General features: G+C 50.8%; 1 long non-coding RNA gene across 1 annotated transcript; it reads right to left on the reverse strand.

Moving 5' to 3' along the window:
- Positions 1–927: 927 nt before the first annotated feature.
- Positions 928–10,228, reverse strand: LOC134487087 (uncharacterized). Its single transcript, XR_010066801.1, has 3 exons — positions 9,972–10,228; positions 3,637–3,857; positions 928–2,825 (listed from the first exon to the last, which is right to left on the reverse strand). It is a non-coding gene; the product is annotated as an uncharacterized LOC134487087 (long non-coding RNA).
- Between the last annotated feature and the right edge of the window lie 615 nt (positions 10,229–10,843).

Genomic DNA, 10,843 nt, shown 5'->3' on the forward strand with positions numbered 1-10,843 from the left:
CACCTGGTCAGACTTGGAACATTTCCACAGTATCCACGAGTGGCCTGGAACCCATGCGTCAGGTCTGTGTCTGTGTCTGACACTCATCACGTTCACCTGCCATGTCTGCTCTCCCGTTCTCCTGTCAGTGGGTGACTTGGATGGAGGACTGATGAAGCCGCTAGTGACCTTATGAGCAAGTTCTCACCCTGCCCTGTGAACTGCTGTTGCCTTGAACATCTCTCTGGTGGCGTTTCCTCAACCCTGGGGCAGATTCGCACTCGTCAGTCTCTCCCTCCTCTCACTGTGGATCACTCTTCCGTGCCCCCGAACCTGAACCCTTCGTGGAGACACCTGCCCTTTCCTCACAGTCCCCCTCCTCCCTTTGATGGACAGCGTCTCTGCCTGCTTTCCTTGCTCCTTTGGCACAGTACCTCCCCTCCTCCTTGGTGTCTCCCCTTCTTGCCCTCAGCACCAGATAGGTGGGAGTTGTGAAGGTTGGAGCTGGGAGGGGCTGGCAGTGATCACTAAGACAGTGACAGCGTACTCCTCCTCGACTTTTGGTGAGCAGGCAGTGCTGGGCTCAGGATCTACCAGGGACCCCACCCAGAAAGTGAGGGTGGGAGTGGAGGGACCACAGTTAGTGGGTGCTGTGTTTCTAACCCCCCAGTGGCACCCCAGAAGCATTTCCATCCCCTGCCCTCACCTGCCACTCAGAGGGCCCCTTCCACGGTGAACTGCTGGAAAATCTGGGAAAGGAACTGGAGAGTTGATCATGGTTGCCCACACCTTTAATGCCAGCATTGAGGAGGCAGAGGTGGCAGGTAGACTTCTGTGAGTTCAAGGGCAGCCTGGTCCACATGGTGAGGTCAAGGTCTACATGGTGATTTCCAGAACAGACAGGGCTATGTAGAGAGAGACTCTGTCTCAAAAAACAAGCACAAAAAAAAAAGACAAAAGTTTTATTTTGTTTTGTTTTTCTTTAGGGAAGACCGGAGAAATACAGGAAGAAATAAAACTCCGTCCCCTCCTTTGCCCCAGCTGGAGGGAGCATCCCGGATGGTGGAAGGCGCTCTGGGCCAAGTCCAGGAAGGGCCAGGTAAGCCTCTTGGAGAAATCCCAGTTAGAAGTCACCCAGCTGGGCTGCGGGCAGGTGAGTTGTAAAGAGATCAGGAGGATTAGGAGAAAAGGCTTAGAGAAAAGCCAGGCAGCTGAGGGAGCCAGCTGGGAGGTGTCCCTGCGCCTTGGCCACTGTGTAATTGGGCTGCTGGTTGCTTGTCTGTCCTGCCAGCAGCTCCCCGTGGGTCTTTGTTCGACAGTCCCCCTGACCTCAGGTCTAATCAACCAGTTCCTTTCCCCAGAGCTGGGGACGTGCCCCGGGTGAATGGGCATGCTGGGCGGAGGCTGGGTTTGACATCGTCCTTATGATGCAGGAGCTCACTCTCACTTGCGCTCTGAAATTTGGACTAATGGCAGTTGCTTCTGCCGGTGTCCCCCCCCTTCCCCCGCCCCCCTCTTCCCAGCCCTCTGCTGATTGCAAATAAACACCCGGTCGACGCGGGAGAGTAATTAACTCTCCGATGTGGGGAGAAGTAATCAGCCCAGAGTGTGCTGCAGGTGGGAAAAGTGAAGGCTTTTCCTAAGTAGTATGCAAATGAGCCGTAGTATGCAAAGGAGCCCCGGCTGCTCCTGGGAAGCGCTGTCATAGCCTGGAGCCTGGCTGGTGTAAGGGGAGAGAGGCTCCGGGAAAGGGCAGTGTTTGCGGAGGGAAGAAACTCCTCCCTCCGATCTGGGGTGGGCGGGGCGTGTGTGTGTGTTGGGGGGAGATCAGAGTAGGAGAAGCAGGGATCCTTTTCAGGGTTCCAAGTTCACCTGTCCACCGTGTATGAGGCAGCTGAGGAGGCAGAGGAGAACCACGTTCCTGAATTTACCTTTCCGTTCGTTCCACACTCCCTGTGACCTTGAGTATACATCTGCCTTGCGAAGGCTCAGTTTTCTAGGTGCAGTGGGGGATGAGAACGTGGATCAGGCTGTGCTGAGAACCCGGGATGACGGGCGCTTAGCAGGTGTTCAGGGCATGAGAGCTTACCAGGTAGCATGGGGACGCACCAAGGGCCATGTGCTGCCAAGAAAAGGCAGAGTCCCAGCCAGAACTGCTGTCCAGGGTGCACCAGGACAGTGATTTGAAAGCCTCCCCTTCTTTCACAGGGCCAAGCCTGGAAATCACATCTGGTCTACTATATAGTGGGGGGTTCCAGGGTACACAGGGAAAGGAGGTGCTGACTCTCAGGTTAGCTCAATTGCAGTTACCCCTGTGAGTGCGCACCCTGTTAAAGTCTCTTTTCTGTGCTGAAAATGAAGCTAGCTATGGGGTGGGGTAGTGGAAGCTTGGAGATTGTTGACTAGCACACTGGGGTTCCACTCTTCTGGAATCTTCTAGGGGCATGTGTGGTGGGAAAGTATGTTTTTTTTTTCATCTTGGGTCTCCTTTAAAGGTCATGGGTAGGGCACAGGGACAGGGTAGTCTCCTTGGGTAATGGAAATATTTGACATCCGAGCTGGTGTGTCAGTTACAGGGTATATATACATTTGTCAGAGTTCATCAAATGGGACATTAGGTCTATATGATTATAAATTTTACTGTCATGGAAAGTTTTTCAAATATAATAAATCTGCGGCAGGAGACGTAGCTTCACTGGTAGAGTGTCTCCCTGGTGGGCACAAATCTTTGGGTTTTGTGCCCAGCACTGTGTGAACACTCAGAGAGTCGAAGCAGGAGGATCAGAGACTCAAAGGTTATCTTCAAAGGCTATGGGCTTTGAGACCAACCTGGAATACATGAGACCCTATCCAAAAAAAAAAAAAAAAAGTAAGTAAGTAAGTCTTTCCTGATAGATCACAAGCTATGTGACAACGGTGCCCAATGTGGCCATTCATGCTTGCATGCTTAGTGTGATGGAAAGCTCACTGCCTATAGAGACCATCATGTGTTTGACTGGGGAGCTGGAATTTGAACTGAGATCGACTCAAGTCCAGAGTCCAAGAACTTGACCTGTGTTCTACAGACTCTCCCAGAATTGTGTTTGCCTAGAAATAGCCACGAGATAGACATGAGACGGGCCATGTGACGTATAGCCAAATGTGGGCTGGAGACGTCCCCACGTCCTGCCTTGCCCTGTGTCTGGAGGTGTAGCAGGTTCACACATCCTGGACGATCCCCCTGTCACCGGTGCAGTGAGTCAACACAAGGACAGACGTGACATCGAAGATTTAAACTCTACAGCATGAGCATCCTGGGGGGACCTCGCTCACTACCTGCATCTTGATGAGCCACCAGATAGGTTTTGCAGGTGTGAGGGGGAAAAAATGCCACGACCAAGCCACCGAGTTACTGTTCTTAGTGTGACTCAGTTTACCCTGGCTGACAAGGTGCAGGGTGGTGTCCTCATGGTCTTGATCGCCACTGTCTTTTTTACTTTTAGAGTTGTTAATGGCCATATCCTCAGAGAACCTGCAGGGGGCATCGTACCTCCCGGGTACTGTTGAGCTGTCCGTGGTCCTGACACGATTTAGCCCATTCCCCTGCAGCCTAGCCACCTGTACCCTAGGAAATCTCAAATAAAACATGAGTGCTGCCTCTAAAGGGCTCAGGCTCACCTGAGAGAGTCAGACACAGAAAGGGTTGCTGGAACAAGAAGACTGTGGGTACCAGAGACTTATGTGGCATCACCTCAGGACAGGTATCTTGGGAGCTTGCTCAGAAAGGAGGGTGGAGGTGGCAGCAGAGACCTCCTTCTCACTATTCACGGTCTCAGGTTCTCAGTGTTTTGCTTCCCTCTGTGTAGCATGACACAAACATGGAGCCAGAGTCCTCTCATCTGCAAAATAGAATAACAGCACAACCTTATAGCATCACTGTGAAAGCCCAATGGGACAGTTTGCGCCAAGAGACTAGGTGTGCTGACTCTCACCTGTACTCCCAAGAGGCTGAGGCAGGTGGACTGCCATCACATTGAGACTGCAGGTAGTCTGGGTTACAAAATGAATTCCAGGCTAGCCTGGGCTACAGAGTAAGACCTTGCCTTAAAACCAGCCAGGTAGAGGGTAAATCCCGGGGAGGTAGCAACTATGAGCTTAATTCTCAGCACCCATGTAAAACACCTAGCACTGTGGTGTATGTGTAATTCCAGTGCTGGGAGACAAAGACAGGTGAATCTATCTCTCGGGCTTACTGGACAGTCAGCAGAGTGAACTAAGTGAGAACCAGAGCCCAGTGGGAGACTTTGGAAAACAAGGTGTGGGCTTGAGAGATGTCTCAGCAGTTAAGAATGCTCCCTGTGCAACCATGAGGACCCAGGTTTGGATTCTGAAACTTATAGAACGAGCTGGGCCCCAGCTCCAAGTGTCTGCGGCCCCAGCTCTAAGGACTCACTGCCTTCTTCTAGATTCTGCATGTGTACGGAGACCTGTGTAACTCTCTCACATGCACACACACAGAAATAAAAGGAAATCTTAAAAAATATAAGTAGGCATTTCCTGAAGAATGATAGCTAAAGTGGATCCCCAGGCCCTACACACACACACACACACACACACACGAACATACACACACATAAACACACACACGGACATACACACATGAGCATACACACACAAAAAACACACACCTACACATACACAGACACACACCTACACATACACAGACACACACACATGCACACACACACCTGGGCACACACACAGATACACACTTTACACACACTATACCTGCACACCTTCACACACAGTCATATCTACACATACATTCACACACACCTGCACACACACAGACACATACTCACATCTGCACACACACAGACACAGACACACACACACACACCTGCATACATGTGTACACACCTACACACACACAGGGTGCAGAGTGCATAGTTTACTCTTTTGAGCCAGGGTCTCTCTATTATGTAGCCTTGAATCTCTTGGAACTTGCTGTATAGACCAGGCTGACCTTGAACTCACAGAGATCTACCTATCTCTGCCTCTGGAGAGCTAGAATTTAAAGTGTACACCACCAGGCCTGTCTGTGAGTGCTCAGTGGATATTTAGTTCACACTTACTATCATGGCTTCATGTGGTTCCTGCAGCAGCCCAGAGAAGGGAGGTGACTAGTGTTCCTTCCGATTCATAGATGAGTAACTGAGGCTGAAGTGGCAGTGACCTGCTCAGAGCCATGTGGCCTAGAGCCAGCTCAGCTTGACTTGAAGGCTGGGCTCCACCACTGCCCATGCATTGCAGTGCCATTTGGGTTTGTACATGTGTTCTAGGATGAATCTCACACTTTGCCCCTAGATTTCAAACCTTTGGGTGTTCACAACTTCAGCCTGACCTATGGGAGCCATTACCTGTTTTGTATTGCAGCAAAATATATATTATGTGACATGATCACTGAATCATTTCATACACAGAGTTCAGTAACATTATAAAAGGTCACAGCCAGGCATGAGGAACACACTGGAATTCCAGAACTAGGAAGTCTGAGACAGGAGAATCACAGATTGGAGGTAAAGCCTGGACCACACAGTGAGACCTTGGACAGAGACAGAGACAGAGGGGGCTTTTAGTGTTCATCTGTTTCCACAGTGTTTTCCTCATTTTCTATGGCAGGCTTCCCCTCCCCACTCCTGCTTGGTAGTAATATTGGATCATCCAACCCTCCACTTCTGTCTATGAAGTCAACTATTCCAGGGGCCTTGTAAACCAGCTCTGTCTGTCTTGTGTCTGGCTTACTTCTCTTAGCCTGTTGTTGTCAAGCTTGCATTTTTGGCGTACAGAGACATGTTCCATGGTGGGTTCAGACATTTCCTTTTTATATTTATTTTCATTTTTTTTGAAATAGGGTTTCTCTGTGTAGCTCTGGCTGTCTTAGAACTCACTCTGTAGACCAGGCTGGTCTTGAACTCACAGAGATCCATTGGTCTAGACTTTTAACTGCTCTGACATTCAACTTCTCTCATCTCAGCTATGGTTAAAAACAAATAAAAAAATCACTGTCCCAGAATGTTGTGAAGTCAAGAAAATGTGTAGCTTGTTCTGCATGGCCGGCGTTCACATCTGCCTGCAACTCCAGCTCCACTGAGATCTGCTGCCTCTGGACTCCCAGAGCACCCGAACTCATGTATACATACCCATACACGGACGCAGTTTCCTCATGACAGTTTCTTTGGATAGCCCTCGCTGTCCTGGAACTCCCTGTACACACTAGGCTACCCTCAAACTCAAAGATCCACTGGATTCTGCCACCCCAGGGCTGGGATTAAGGACACATGTCGCCACAGCCAGACATGTTTAATTAACCCTTTAACTGCTGAGGTGCATTTGGGCTGGGTCCCCTTTGGGCTACTGTGACTTACTGCTTTCACGAGACCTGATGACTGCCACATCTTTGACGCCATGCTGGGATCCACAGAGCACAGGTCAAAATGGTCTGGTTGTATACCCTAACCCCAGCCTGTGTGCCTCTTGCTGATCCTAGTTTCTGTGCCTCGGCTTTCTGAGTCCCCACTCTCCACGTGGGTCTCCACGGTTCCTGCAGTCCAAACCCACCTGCTCCTAGGAGCATTTTCTAGCCTCCCAGGAAGCCTTCTGCATCAGAGGCTTTCCTGCCTCTGGAGCCTCTGATTTTCTATTTACCCCTCACTTGGGTCTCTGATTACCTTAAACTCAAATAACTCTGACCTGCATCTACTTCATTCCACCCCTTTCACAATTGTAGCGTGCCTTAAGAGATGGCTAAAGTTAACATCACTTAAAGGAAAGGAGGGTTATGAGCTCCCCCTCCAGGACAAACCCAGCTTGTCACTGGCCACTCCCACTAGCGCAATGTCTCCAACGTCTCAGAGGTGACTGGATGCACCCACTGAGGTAGCCTAGAGTGAGTGGCCACCTCAGAGACTTCAGGGTCCTTATTGTGGGAAGCACTTGCCATTTTGTTATGGTTCCAGCTTCTGGGTCAATTCTGTCTGTCTGTCTGTCTGTCTGTCTGTCTGTGTGTTTCTCTTTCTCTGTGCCTGTCTATGTGTGTCTGTCTCTTTCCTCTCTGTGTGTGTTTGTGTGTATGTGTATTTCTTACCGCCTCTGTGTGTCATTCTCTCTGCTTTGTCTCTTTCTGTGTGTCTGTCAGTCTGCCTCTCTGTGTCTGTCTGTCTGTTTCTCTCTCTCTCTCTCTCTCTCTCTCATTTCTTTCTTTCTCTTTGTCTCTGTCCATCTCTTTCTCTCTGTCTCTACGTGTCTGTTGGTCTGTCGTTCTCTTTCCTTTGTGTGTGTGTGTGTGTGTGTGTGAATGTGTGTATTTGTGAGTTATTTGTGTGTGTGTATTTGTGTGTGTGAGAGTGTGTGTATTTGTGTGTGTGTATTTGTGTGTGTGTGTTTGTGTTTGTGTATGTGTGTGTGTGTGTGTGTATGTGCGTGTGTGCAACAGCATGAGTGGAGGTTAGAGGACACCATTGGCTGTCTGGCCTCACTGTCTACCTTGTATGAGACAGGACATCCTGTTCGTTGCTGTTGACCCCAGGTGAGCTGGCCTGTGGCCTCTGAGGAATCCTCTGTCTCCTAGTTCTCCACAGGAGCACTGGGAATTACAGACATGTGCTTCAGCATCTGGCTTTACATGGATTTTGGGGATTCAAACCCAGGTCCTCAAACAAGTAATTTATGCAGTAAGCTATCATCCCAGCCCATTTACTAAGAGAACAACCAACCAAACAACCAACCGGAGATGGTCACAGTGTTCCTGGCATCAGGCTCCAAAGTGCATCACCCAGACCTCATTATGCACCAAGAGGCTCAGAGAATAGAACTTAAACTTTATCACATACTGCTGTGTGGCCTTGAGCAGGTAGCTGCACTTCTCTGAACCTCGGTTTCCACATTTGTAGAATGAAAAGGACAGGCTTTTCTATCCCGAGGCCCTACACAAAGGTAAGATCCCAGCAGACTGCACAGAGGCTCCAAGAGGAGCTGACAGACAGCCTGTGTCCACATGGTGATCTCCAGCAGAAGGGCGGGCTCTCTCTATGGAGCTTTTGCAGCTCAGTGGATACAGACACAGTTAGGTCTTCAACAGCCTTAGGGAGGTCTCCACTGCTCACATTTTGGCTGGCCCCCTTATTCTGAGGTGCTGGTTCTGAGGTTGTGGTGACTCTCAGGCTCCCCAGACAAATCCCAGGGCTGGGTGTGAGCTGAGGAAGAGCTTCCTTAGCAATGAGGGGGGCATGACTTCCTGCTTCTGTCAGGGAACTAACCTAGGGTGCTACCACAGAGTGGGCCCCTTTGCATCTCAGCAGTTGGGGTGAGAAGGTCACAACAGCGATGAGAAGTTAATACATGGAAAGGCACAGCTCTCCATCTACGGTAATTAGCTGCGGCGGCCGTGCTCCCCTAATTGTCTCTCTCACTCCAGACGGGAGGAGATCAATAGGAAGCGGCTGCTGTGCGCTGAAAGTCACAATTAATTAATTGTCGGGCATGTGTGTGTCTCCATCTCTGTCACATCAAAGGGCCTGGGCGGTAGCTGCCCACATCTCAACAGTGCGGGGCTAGCCCAGCCCCCAGCCCCCACGTGCACGGACCATGCGCCCCAGGCTTGCTCTTTTCTTGAGCAGTAGCAGGCTCCAGGGAAGGGGTCCTCTGAGACGCCAGGCTCAGAGGCCTCCTCAGGCGATCAGCATCACCCCCCTCCCCCAAATCAGGCCATCTTTACCAGATCCTCCCCATGCTCCCCTATCTAACTCAGACAGCCCCCTGCAGCTCCTGTGGCTTGTGGGCTTTTCCAGCTGTTGATGAAGAATGCTGGGAGTGCTTGATGCGGGTGGTGGGCTCTTCCTCTGGGAGTGTATGAGAAGCTGTTCCTCTGAACCTTGGAGATGAGTAAAAACCATTGAACACACAAGCACACAGGAGGCAGACACACACGCACACACCGGTGCCAAATCCACACCCCCACGGTCAGCAAGTGCCAAGTCCACCCACCTCGCTTACATAGGCACGTGGGGGTTCAGGGAACACAGATGGGAAAATAGAGGCACGTGGGGGTACAGGGAACACAGATGGGAAAATACAGGCACGTGGGGGTACAGGGAACACAGATGGGAAAATACAGGCACGTGGGGGTACAGGGAACACAGATGGGAAAATAGAGGCACGTGGGGGTACAGGGAACACAGATGGGAAAATAGAGGCACGTGGGGGTACAGGGAACACAGATGGGAAAATAGAGGCACGTGGGGGTACAGGGAACACAGATGGGAAAATACAGGCACGTGGGGGTACAGGGAACACAGATGGGAAAATACAGGCACGTGGGGGTTGGGAGAAATCTGGAGGGTGGAGAGTATATGCTAGGTTGTCACTTCCCAGTGAAGGCTAGGAGAGAACAGCTCTAGTCTGAGGCCACACGCGGATCGAGATCTGATGGGTTGGAACCCAGGTGATCATCCCACAGAGGGAAGGGGAAGAAGAAGAAAGGAGAGAGAGAGAGAAGAGAGAGAGAGAAGAGAGAGAGAGAGAAGAGAGAGAGAGAGAAGAGAGAGAGAGAGAGAGAGAGAGAGAGAGAGAGAGAGAGAGAGAGAGAGAGAGAGAAGAGAGAGGAGTCAGATCAGTGAATTCAGTGATCCTCCTAGCCTAGGTGGATGTTCAGAAAGACACAGGCATGAAATGCATTCTCACACACGTGTGTACACACATATACACACCCATCCGCACACATACACAAGTTTACGCACAATACACTCACACATTCACATTAGCAACGTCGCCCACTCCATTCTCTCTTCAGTAGCTGTCCTGGGGCTGGATATCTTTTCCACCTGAAAGGGGAGAAGACGGATTGTTCTAAGGTATCCTATGCTCACCCATACACCTTGAGGCTCAGTGCGCATGCTGGGCCCTATTGTGTCCCCACCACAGTGAGTAGAGACACTTGGATTCCTGGCACCCACCTCTGGCCAGGATCTGCTGCCTTGCAAGAGCTGCTCTGGAAAGAGGCTGTTCTGCCCCCTGGGCTTCTTCTCCGATCACCCCTCACCTCATAGCAGGCATGTCAAGCCCCTCAGTGCCTGCGGTTGACAAATATTATACCAGCCTCTGCTGAGGGGGCGGCATCCTTGTCCTTCTGTCTACCTCTGGCCTCCTCTTGGTGAGAACAGAGCCTCAGTCCAACCTCCTCCTCTCAGCTGGCCATCAGGGGAGTCCACCTCCACACTCCCATCATCCTGCCTCCTGTCACTGAGCCTTTGAAGTGCCGCCTGATTTTCCAGTCTGTCTGAAGTCCCTCACTGTTTATGCAGCAGCTGGTCCAGCAAGGCCCTCCCGCGGGCCTTTCCATGATGAGGACAGCCGCTGGGGATACAGGGAGACAGCCACGGCCTCTCTGGGGGGCTGCCAGGGGAAGTCGTGATGACATTTCCATCTTCGGGGTCTCCAAGATCGAGTTTGCTTTTTGGTCGTTGTTGTTGTTATTACTGTTGCTTAAAAAGACAAAAAGGGAGTTTTCTGAGAACCCCAATGTGCCAGTTCACTTCACAGAAAAAAGAACAAAGGAAGAAAAACCCGAAACAAGGGGCGAAGGTGAAGCTCAGAAATGTTTTTGAATATATATAATTTTTTTTTTGCCACTGCAGCAGCTGCATGGTGGAAGACACTGGATGGGAACACTACTGGGCTGAACGACCTCAGGCGAGTGACCTCTAGTCACCTGACCCCTGTGGGGGTGAGGGTTCCTCCAGACCAGTTCTTTCTTTTTTTGACACAGAAGATCTGGGAACGGGGCAAGGCTACAGTCCAGGATGCAATTTAAGCCCTGGAGGATAGA

Source organism: Rattus norvegicus, chromosome 5 (assembly GCF_036323735.1).
Source record: "Rattus norvegicus strain BN/NHsdMcwi chromosome 5, GRCr8, whole genome shotgun sequence".
In the NCBI taxonomy this organism is placed as follows: Eukaryota; Metazoa; Chordata; class Mammalia; order Rodentia; family Muridae; genus Rattus; species Rattus norvegicus.